An 11,960-nucleotide genomic window follows, 5' to 3' on the forward strand; every position below is an offset into this window, starting at 1 on the left:
CAGTTATTATATATTATATATACATATCTATATACACATAATTGTTCGTGAATCGTCGAACACGGTCAAAGGGTAATTGATTACATGAATGTAGTTCCAAACTTTTTGAGATTCAACATTACAAATTCTGCTTATCGTGTCGGAAACATATAAAGGTTAGGTTTAAATTTGGTCGAAAATTTCCGGGTCGTCACAGCTGTGTCGATGTCTTTTCGTGTAGCAACTTCGACACCTTGGTAGAATATTTGTACTATTTGATAAGTGTCTAAACCGTGCTGAGGACATCCTCTCAACAACTTTCCGAATCTTGTCCATGCCTCATATAATGTTTCATTTGGCTTTTGCGCGAACGTAACAATTTCTTCTTGAAGTCTCACGGCTTTAGATGCCGGAAAGAATCTTTTAAGAAATTTCTCAACTAAAACATCCCATGTGTCAATCGCTCCTTCAGGTAACGATTCTAACCAATCTTTGGCTTCTCCCATTAAAGTCTAGGGAAACAACATGAGATAGATCTGTTCATCCTCAACTTCTCTGATTTTGAATAGAGTACAGATCCTATTAAAGGTTCGAAGATGTTCGTTTGGATCTTCTTTTAGCGCACCACTATATTGGCATTGATTAGTTACCATGTGTAGGATTTGTCCTTTGATTTCATAATCTGGCGCATTAACATCTGGCTTAATAATGGCTTGACCTTGGCCCGTGCGTGTGGCTCTCATTCGGTCTTCCATACTTAGAGGTTCCATTACTTCCATAATTGAATTTGTTGAATACGAATCACTAGAGGATTCTGATTTAACGGTTTGTAGTTCAGGAGGAATGATTAGTGGTTCAGGATCTTGGAATTGTCCTTGAATATCCTCTGGGTTCTCAATTGTAAAGTCGGGTTCAAAAAATGGATTATCAGAAATTTTAGTTAGAGTACTTGTTTGACTAGATGATGATTCTAAAGAAAAATCAACGGCGACAATATTGGTTAGATGTCTTGATCGAGTTACAGGTGGTGAACGTATGAAAGGTGGTGAACGTTTTGCTCGGTGCATTCACTGAATATCCTATTAGTTATAAAAATAAAAATTGTATAAGTTATTAAATTAATAGACTTTCCTGATTTTGCCCACGTTTCGAATAGCCAATAGATGCAGCAGGTAGCCAGGACCCTTTAAATCGGAAGCCCACAACTCGCCACTAACAAATCCAACTATTACTACGAACCAGAAAATTTTGGATGCCTATCAATTTAACCGCTTAAAATAATTTTTTGTCAAAATTTTGAAGATAAAATCTATGTCCTAAAAACTAGAGCGTCGAGAAATAAGAGGAAGAAAAAGAGTGCGTCGAAAAACGTCGAAAAATAAAAAGTCGAAAAAAAAATAATAATAAGAAAGTAAAGCGTCGAAACTTAAAAGTCTAAAAACTAAATATTAAAAGTTGCGTCTAAAGGAATTAAAGCTTAAAAGGAATTCTATATCCAAAACGACAATAACTTAATAGGCACTAAAATCTATTAAATATTATAGCGATAAGCGACGTCGTAAAATTCTAAAGCGCCTAAATCTTAATCTAAAGAAAAAGCACTTAAGGGATTTTACGGCAAAGCCTAGAAATCTAGAAATATGAAATTACTACGGCAAGATACTAAGTATAAAACTAGTTACGAACGATAAAAATATAAATTACGAAATGAACGATAAAAATAATACAATTTATAAAATGATAAAATTACCTATTTTTATAAAAATATTAGTTTTATATTATTATTTTATCTATATATTTAATAACAATATTAAAACTTAATATTACAAAATATATATTAAAACTAAATTTAAAAACTAATTAATAAATTAAACCCTAAAGAAATAATAATAAAAATTAAAAACCCTACAGCGTAATTAATGCTGGGATCAGACCTGTCAGATTAAACCATGCAGTCGCATGGATCTTTGCCTACGGGCTTATGCGGTCGCATGACCCAGTTTACCAGAAAAGATTGGGCTTCGAAAACTGACTCGGCCCAAGTTTAATTTTAATTATTATATTTTTTTTTATTTTGATTTTTATTTTTTGATTTTAATTTATATAAAATATTTATATAAAAAATGTATATTTAAAATTCTAAAAATAAAAATATTTTTTAATTTTATATATCTTAAAATTATATATATAGATTTAAACACTTATATATATATAGATATATATATATATATATATAAATTTTTTATTTTTTTTATTTTTTATATGTTTTTATATAAATACAAAATATTTTTACAAAATTAGAGATAAGAAATATAGCGTAAAAATATAGCGTTTCGCCGGTTCCCCGGCAGCGGTGCTAAAAATACTTGATGTGTGCGAGGTGTAGTACGAAATACTATTAAATATGATACAATTTTACACAAGTTATTTATTTATTTATTGAATGAGATATACCTAAACCTTGCTACAACACTTATAGGCAGTGTACCTAATCGTAGAGTAGCGTAGTTTTTAGTAAGTCCGGTTCGTTCCACAGGGAGACGGCTTATTGCGTACACTATATTTTTAAACAATTATATTTGTATATATATATATATATATATATATATATATATTAGTAATATAGTATTATTATTATTATTAAAATATATATATATATATATATATATATATATATATATATATATATATATATATATTAGTAATATAGTATTATTATTATTATTAAATATATATATATATATATATATATATATATATATATATATATATATATATATATATATATATATATATTAGTAATATAGTAGTATTATTATTATTATTATAAAAGGGGCTTTTACCGTTTAATGACCGGTTTGTCGATTTTAATTAAAGCGTAAAGATAAATGACGATAATATAAATGACAGAATTTAAACTACGATAAAGTAAATTGCAGTAATTAAAATGACAGTAAATAAAGGTACGATGAAATATAAAATAAAAGTATTATGCTTATTTAAACTTCCGTAATCATGATGTTTGACGTTTTGATTTTAATTTATTTATCTGGGTTAATTGTCCTTTGTTTTGGATTTATTTGATACCTATCTGGTTTTTGTCCATAATAGTCCATCGGTCATAATTATAAAATGCTCGTTAAATTAACCTTATTCCCGAAGTCAAATATTCCAACTAATTAGGGATTCGAACTGTAACAAAGTTTTAATACTTTGTTAACAATTACACCAATTATCCTTGTATGTAATCCACCCCTGTTTTAATGAGATATGAATATTAATTTACCCACTTGATCAGAATGAATAATCAATTACCCAACCCGAATAATTAATTAAATGATCGTAAAAGATGTCGTATAAACGTCACTAAATAGAACATACATAATCATTTTAATAATTATTATATTAACTAATTTGAAGATAGGTTTGACAGATTCTAATGAGTTGTCATTCGATTAGACAATACCCCTTATCTATTAATAGTCAATAGTCCAATGTCCACAAGTGTCGGTCTTTTGTCCAAACCCTAATTATGGTACAAAATTTAATAACCCAATCTTACTTTTTAGTCCAACATCACGATTAATTCGGCTCAAATAAGCATAATGATAACTTAGTTACGGTACATTAATTTAAAAAGGAAGAACATAGCTTACAGTGATTATTTATCGCGTAGCGTTACACGGACAGAGTTCCGACTTTAAAAAACCTTAAAACATTTCTTACAATAACCCAATTATTATTAAACTTATTTTAAACTTAATATTATAAATATATATTACATTAATCAGAAGAAGGAAAAGAAAAAGATGTATAAAACTCGTCCGAAAAATGCTGAATTTATAGACTTGGCCAGGATTCTGAAGCCATGCGATCACATGGGATTTGCTCCTCCAGGCCATGCGATCGCATGGCCAGCTGGATCAGGATATTTTCTTTTGCAAAATGTGGGCTGCTCGATTTAATTAATATATAATATAATATATATAATTATATATAATTATATATATATTATATTATATTCTTGTGCATAGTTGACTTATAATTTTAGCTCCGTTGACTCGCGCGTTGATGCTCAGTTCATGTCTCGGTTCTGAATTTTCGAACGTCCTTTCGTACGCGTAGATATCTTGTACTTTGCGTTCCGCGGCTTGTACTCTTGTAATTTTTTGACGTTTCTCATCAATAAATTGAACCACTTGGATTGTACTTTGTACTCTTTAGCTTTTTGGTCATTTGCGTCTTTAAATCATCGTTTTCTTCTTTTGTCTTCGCACTTATTTATTTAAACTATTATTACATAAAAATAGAACAATAGTAACTTAAAGCTTTACATATTGGAAGGATATTGACACTGAATATATGTTCCTTTTTAGCATTATCAGCGTGGTCCGTTTCGAGTGCCGTTAACCATACCGGGTCTCCGGAACGTTAACTAGTCGTTGAAACGAATTCACCGGGTTTAATTTACTAAATAAATAATAAATTAAATAAGTTCTTCGTAAAGTCAATAATTATTAAAAATAATTATTCTTTCGTTTTACTGAGTTCCGTAAACTGAAAAGCTTTCTAGGCGATTAACTCAATCGTAACATTTTCTAGTTATTTCGCTATCCGAAGGATCCACAAGGATCAAATATGCATTTAATTCTGTTAAACACATAAGGTTCTTAAGTAATCACCGTTAAATATTTAACGGACAAGTAATGATAGTAACGGAAAAAGTCGGGTTGTTACAAAAAGCCCCCTCCATAATGGAGATCCAACGGGAAATCTTAAGTGGGTCCCGTTCGCCTTCAAAGGTGGAAGGTTGAGAATCCTTGAAGTTCTTATAGTAGAAGTCTCGCCTTCTAACATTATCTTCGTGAAGAACAACCTTCACTTGTTCCTTAACTAGATTGACTACTTGCTCGTCAATCGAATCTAGAAACATCTTCCTAACATCCTCAAGGAAGGCCGTGTGATGCCTTTTCAAAATGGCCTCAACCTTGGACATAAACTCGGAGTCCTCGCTCGTACATCCTTCATTGGTATCATGTCCGTTTCTCATCATCATTCTATAAAACGGAAATAGGTTAAACCATGAAATGAAAAGACATGACACATATATACAAATACACCTCACCACCCCATCTTGCTCAACAATTGCCGTACATCGCTTGTTTAACACGATTTGAACCCGTAACAATGGTAGCTAGTCATTGTTATGCGAGCATGCAGCATTAACTTGCTAGTACAACGTCTATCTCGCTTGATGATTGCAAACACAACACAAAATAATTAGCGCAAGGTTAGTTCACATAAACCTAGGCACTAATCAATCCTGATCCGACCCGTCTCCTACAAGTCCCGTATAAAGTGCATACACAATAAAGTCTAAGTCTAGGCACCTATCTCAAGTCGCCTAAATCCCTTAGACCATGCTCTGATACCACTTGTAACGGCCCAACCTCGTTATACCCAAAAACACGAAGAAAAAAAAAAAATTGTGAGACTGCACATCTGGATGGCGTCCAGTTATCTGGACGGTCCAGTACTGAAGGCCAGAATGGCGTCCAACCATTTGGGATGGCGTCCAAATGAACTGCAGAATTCTGATCACGGGGTCCAACTTACGCGAGCGAAAAACCCGCTTCCCAAAACTTTTAAACGAAACGCCTTTCATATCATGTCATAATAATTAAAAATAAGGGATTTCCACAATAAAATCAAGTTTTACAACACCGGGCCCACAATGACCCATTTTACTAGTTTCGTTCAAAAATACAAGTTTCGACCATAAGAGTTTAAATTCCAAACGACACATAGAGCATGGTGTTTGGGATTAAACTACCCAAATCTTGGTCAAACTTCAAAAGCTAAACTTCCAAAAGCATCCCCTATCCAAAACAAGCGAGAGGCCACTAATCCAACCGAATACCTTTTCCCTTGTCCACGCCGGAACCTAAAAAGGTAAACAACAAGAGGGTAAGCAAAACGCTTAGTGAATGCAATAATTATACACGTACATATATAACCTACTTACTTGCAATCACTTACTCAAATACCTCATACATGCTAGCATTATAAATTAGCATACCATCTCAAAGTACACACTAAATCCCCGATATCACGAGCTAGCACAAACGATAGCATATAATACAAACAATATATTATGCTATACTACTACACATAACCATGGTTAACCAATCGTACGAGGAATGGTACTTAAATCTCCCATCGGTGTTCGTAACGACCATTAGAGTACTTAACATGTCGTACACTAATCCCAAGGGTGGCATCTTAACACGTCGATGCTTCACCCCGAGTGGTGTCTTAACACGTCGACACTTCACTCATCAACTTACTTGGGGTGGTGTCTTAACACGTCGATACTTCACCCCGGATGGAGTCTTAACACGTCGATACTTCATCCGTTACTTTCTTGGAATGGCATCTTAGCACATCGATGCTTCACTCCGAGTGGTGTCTTAACACATCGACACTTCACCCGTCATATTACTTTGAGTGGTGTCTTAGCACATCGACACTTCACTCATCACGTGTAATGTGGTGTCTTAGCACATCGACATTACACATCTCACACTACAACAAATAAATACATTATATACCTACGCATATAATTATTCCACTCACCTTAATGTCTTTCGTGAATGATAACCGAGCTTGCAACCTTCAATGTAACGTACCTATTACATTATGCATATAATCAATCACACAATCGAGTTAGTCAACCAACTCACTCACCATCCTAGTGTCATTTGACCCATAGTGTAATTTCGACCCATTTACACTCTTAATCATAATATTAGGTCAACTTTGCCAAAAACCTTAACACTAGCCAAATATGGTTTTAATACACTTTTTAACACAAGGTTATCGCATTTTCACACTCATTAAACAACTTAGGTCATCAAAGACTCATTTGACCCATTTCAAGGTTAACACACCCATTTGGGTCACCAACATACCCAAATAATACCCACTTACTTAATATCAAGGTGTGCTAGTGATTAACTAACCATTTAAGACTCATAACCACCAATGAACACTTTGAAACCCTAGGTTAGTTATCTTTGAGTCCTCATGACCCAAACTTACCCAAAAACCCCCAAATCACTATCAAATGTGTTTTATGTTCATCACATACCCAAACCCTAACCCTTAAACTAATTTAAAGTAAGGAAGTCAAGATTAGGACTTACCACCGCAACCAAAATGTAGCTAAGGAGTAGATGAACAACTTTAAAACTCGCGTTTTGACCCGAATCTACCTTCTTCCTCTTTGATTTGAGCTCTCTCACTCTAGAACTCTCATCTCTCTCTAGAATTTAAGTGGAAAGGATAAAGGTAGGTGAAATTGGTGTAATGGCACCCACCAACGGATCTTGGGGCCTTTAACTCGTCCCTTAAGTGAAATTACTAAAAAGCCCCTTTAAAATATCCTAAAACAAATAGCTGGCCTACCAGGCCATTTAGACGGAATCCAATATGTTGGACGGCGTCCAGTCCTTCAATGCTGGACGGCGTCCCATGAGTTTGGATGGCGTCCCAACTAACTGGAAACTGGGTCTTACAACTCTCCCTCACTTGGATCGGATTGCGTCCTCGCAATCCAAGCCGCATGACAAGCAGGAAGATACACCAAAACAAACTCTTCGGATTCCCACGTAAACTCGGAACCTTTACTACGGTGCCATTGAACCTTAAAAGTTCTCACCTCTTTATTTCTCAACAATTTCACTTTCGCATCAAGTATGGCAATCGTTTCCTCGACATACTCCAACTTGTTGTTTAACTCAATCTCTTCTAAAGACACCCATGATGAATCATCCGCAAGACACTTACGGAGATAGAAAACATGAAATGTATTATGGATCTCCGTAAGCTCTTCGGGTAATTCCAAACGATACGCAACTTCACCAACCCGAGCTAAAATTTTAAATGGCCCAATAAACCGAGGAGCTAACTTTCCCCGTTTTCGAAACCGAATAATACCCTTCTATGGCAAAACTTAAGCATCACCATGTCGCCTTCTTGAAACTCGATCGGTCGCCTACGTTTATCGGCATACAACTTTTGTCTATCTTGAGCCGCTTTCAAATGAGCCCGAATCGTCTCAATCTTGCTATTTGTCTCTAAAACCAAATCGGTACTCCTGATTTCCCTTTGTCCCACTTCAACCCAACAAATTGGAGTTCGACACCTTCGCCCATAAAGCATCTCATAAGGTGGCATCCCGATACTAGTATGATAACAATTATTGTACGAGAATTCTACCAAAGGCAAGTGCTTATCCCAACTACCACTGAAATCGATAATACACACCCGTAACATATCCTCCAATGTTTGATTCTTACATTCGGTTTCACCGTTCGTTTGATGATGGTACGTCGTGCTCAATCTCAATTGTGTACCCATATCTTCATGAAACTTTTCCCAAAACTGAGATGTGAAACGAGTATCCCGATCCGAAACAATAGATATAGGAACCCCGTGTCTTGATATCACCTCCTTGATAAACAACCTTGACAAATCCTCCGACGATATCGTTTCCCGAATGGGAAGAAAGAAAGCAATTTTCGTCAATCGATCAACTATCACCCAAATCGTATCAAATTGGGTTCTCGCCGTCTTTGGTAACTTGGTAATGAAATCCATGGTAATGTGCTCCCATTTCCATTTTGAAATTTCTAACGGTTGTAACATACCATACGACTTTTGGTGCTTGGCCTTAACTTGCAAACATGTGACGCATTGCTCAACACACTTAACAACATCACGTTTCATGACCGGCCACCAATACTCTTTCATCAAATCAAGATACATTTTTGTCGCACCCGGATGAATGGAATACTTTGACTTATGAGCTTCATCAAGTAGCACTCATCGGAAATCTCCCATTCTAGGCACCCACACTCTTCCTTAAAAGGACAACAAACCATGCGGGCCTAAGGTAATGGACTCCGTTTGCCCCACGATTCGTTCTTCATGCTTGTTGTTAACAAAAGCTTCAATTTGAATCTCACCAAGCTTTACAAGAAAATCGTTAGTAATAATCATGCGTAACGATCCTACTCGTATCGCCGGATGTTGACTCTTTCGACTCAACACATCCGCGATCACATTCGCCTTACCAGGATGGTAAAGTATCTCACAATCATAATCCTTTACCACATCCATCCATCTACGTTGACGATAATTCAAATCTCGTTGGTCAAAGAGATGCTTTAGACTTTTATGATCCGAATAAATCGTACACTTGACCCCAAACAAGTAGTGGCGCCAAATTTTCAACGCATGAACTACCACCGCCAATTCAAGATCATGAGTCGGATATCTCTTTTCGTGCTCCTTTAATTGTCAAGAGGCATAAGCGATGACTTTACCTCTTTGCATTAGAACACACCCGATTCCATTTAATGAGGCATCACAATAAACCGTCATGTCTTCTACCCCTTCTGGCAATACTAACATCGGAGGTTGACACAACTTTTCTTTTAACAATTGGAAAGCAATCTCTTGCTCATTTTCCCAATTAAATCTCGCGTTCTTCCTCGTCAACTTCATCAATGGAGAAGCGATCATAGAAAAGTCTTGGATAAACCGACGATAATAACCGGCCAATCCGAGAAAACTTCGGATTTCCTTGGCGTAGTCGGTTGTTCCCAACTCTTCACCATCTCTATCTTTCTCGGATCCACCTTAATACCTTCTTTGTTCACAATATGGCCAAGGAATTGCACTTCCCTTAGCACCTTGCCGGTCTTGGTTTTGTCTCACCTCACCTCGCCTATGAGGCTCTGCAAAGGCTCACAATGCCCCTTTTTAATAGGGAGATGCTCAAACCGGGGCTGGATCGAATTCCTATAAGACTTAGAGAATATAAACTAGAACCTGTCCGGAAGCAAGGGAGTGCTTGCCAAGCACGACATATATATATATATATATATACATACATATATATATATATATATATATATATATATATATATATATATATATATATATATATATATATATATATATATATTGTTTTAATCAAAAGGGAAGCACTTTTTAATTAATTCTCCTCAAAAAAGTGCTTCCCTCTTGATTAAAACACTATATATATATATATATATATATATATATATATATATATATATATATATATATATAGTGTTTTAATCAAGAGGGAAGCACTTTTTTTAGGAGAATTAATTATTTTTCATTTTTTTGAATTTTTTTCAAGCATTAAGATCACATGAAAATATAAATATTTAAAAAAGACATTTGTGATAAATGTTACTCCCACTGTCTCATTCTAATAGTCCACTTTTATTTTTCAAAGTCTTTTGTATTAAACTTTGACTCAACATATATTTGTTTGTGTTATATATTATTTAATGAAATTTATATGAATGAATTAATGTTTAAATGTGTTTTCATTATTATGATTTTCATCAAATAATATATAACACAAATAAAGTTATTTTATGTCAAAGTTGAGAAAAAAAGACCTTAAAAGTCAAAACTGAACTATTGGAATGAGACGGATGGAGTATTATTTTGGCAAAAAATGCTCGAAGAAATAAATGATCACATTCATTATAATGAATGTTTTGCTTCTGACTATTTTTTAAGGGTTTAGAAATGGGGGGGGGGGGGTGGTTAAAAATTAAGGTTTACCTATTAGGATTTAGAAATTAGGGTTTTGAGTTTAGAAATTAGTATTTAGGGTTTAGATTGAATTTTTAACACGAACGGTTTAGAGTTTAGGGTTTAGAGTTTTGGGTTTAGGTGATCGGTGTCGAAGGGCCTGTCAAAAATAAACTTAATTACTCTACTTTAGATAGGGCAAACATGATTCATTCTACGGGAAATAGTGGTTAATAGCAAGCAATTTTCAGGATTCGGTTGTGTGTTTTACTAATGAGTAACTAAGATTAACCAACTAAATTAAGAATTAAATACTTAAGCTAAGAGCACAATTAAAAGATTAAAATGTAAACAATGAGATTAAAAGTCTTATTCTTTCACAATCTCAATCTAGCATGCATTCATTCAAACAAATCTTATGTTCATCAAGTATTGATGAAATCTCATAGACAAGATTTCTTAGGTCTATCAATTCTAACTATTTTGAGATTGAACTATGAAACCTACACACTATGTCTTTATCCTTAATCTAATTAACAATAAGTTGGATTAAGAACACAATGTTAAATTACTATAACTCAACTTGCAATAATCAAAATCATTAGACTTACATTAATCAATAGATAATCGGTTTATAACATTACAATCCAAAAGACATATGTTTCATAATATTAGAAACCACATAAAACTTGAATGAAAAATACATGCATTAATTGTTCATGGAAGAAATAAAGATAAAGAGACTGGCCACTCATTTTGAAGATGATGAACATGATGATTTCTTGAAGTTGCATGAAGAATACCTCCTTGATCTCGACTTGAATCCTTGAATGATGAGGTTTTATGATGTGTTTTTGTGTGATTAGGGCTCTAAAAACTGATGGGAATGATGATAAATTCGTAGCTTAGGGTTTCCTATTTATAGGGATTAAGTAAAGTGTTTCCCAAGTAGCAAATCCCTCAAATTCGGCCTACAATTTTATTCAAAAATAGTCCCAGCCACAAATTGCACCTCCTGACCTCAATTTGAGGTCAGACCGCAAAATCAGGCGCAAAAAGGCGCCAGAATTGGACCTGTCAGCATCTGAAACCACCTACGAGCCGCAAATTACGGCTCTTGACCTCAAATTTTGATCGGGCTGCAAAAACCAGTCACAATTTGCACCTGGCAACCGCAAATTCGGCTGCACTCTTTTTTATTCTTTTTCTCGTTTAAACTCTATTTTTTCGCGTACTCGTCTCGAATCGTCACTTGTTATAAAAACCTCATCAAATAGCATTTTAAACCTCAAATATACACGCAAACTTCAACAACCCTTAACAACAATATTGATCTGTAT

General features: G+C 34.4%; 1 non-coding gene across 1 annotated transcript; it reads left to right on the top strand.

The window, feature by feature from the left end:
- The first annotated feature begins 267 nt into the window (after positions 1-267).
- On the top strand, positions 268-374 carry LOC139886948 (small nucleolar RNA R71). The gene has a single exon (XR_011772805.1). It is a non-coding gene; the product is annotated as a small nucleolar RNA R71 (small nucleolar RNA).
- Positions 375-11,960: the final 11,586 nt, after the last annotated feature.

This window comes from Rutidosis leptorrhynchoides, chromosome 1 (genome assembly GCF_046630445.1).
Source record: "Rutidosis leptorrhynchoides isolate AG116_Rl617_1_P2 chromosome 1, CSIRO_AGI_Rlap_v1, whole genome shotgun sequence".
Lineage (NCBI taxonomy): Eukaryota > Viridiplantae > Streptophyta > Magnoliopsida > Asterales > Asteraceae > Rutidosis > Rutidosis leptorrhynchoides.